Source organism: Corythoichthys intestinalis, chromosome 4 (assembly GCF_030265065.1).
Source record: "Corythoichthys intestinalis isolate RoL2023-P3 chromosome 4, ASM3026506v1, whole genome shotgun sequence".
Classification (NCBI taxonomy): Eukaryota; Metazoa; Chordata; class Actinopteri; order Syngnathiformes; family Syngnathidae; genus Corythoichthys; species Corythoichthys intestinalis.
Window position 1 is genome coordinate 37779715 of NC_080398.1, and position 224 is coordinate 37779938.

The window sequence follows — 224 nt, forward strand, 5'->3', positions numbered from 1 at the left end:
TATTCAGGTGCCTAGATGAAGTGACACGCTAAAGACAGTCTAGATGCAATTTCGAAAGCTGGCTTCTGTCTGCTTGAGGCAGAAGACGGCCTGCAGTATGTAAAATTACTGAAAGGTGTGTTCCTTTGCGGTTGCGATTGTGTCATCCTCACATGCGCGTGCACACTCACATATTATGCAAATTTTCCTCGGTCCAACATGCCCACATCTGCAGGAAGAAGAGT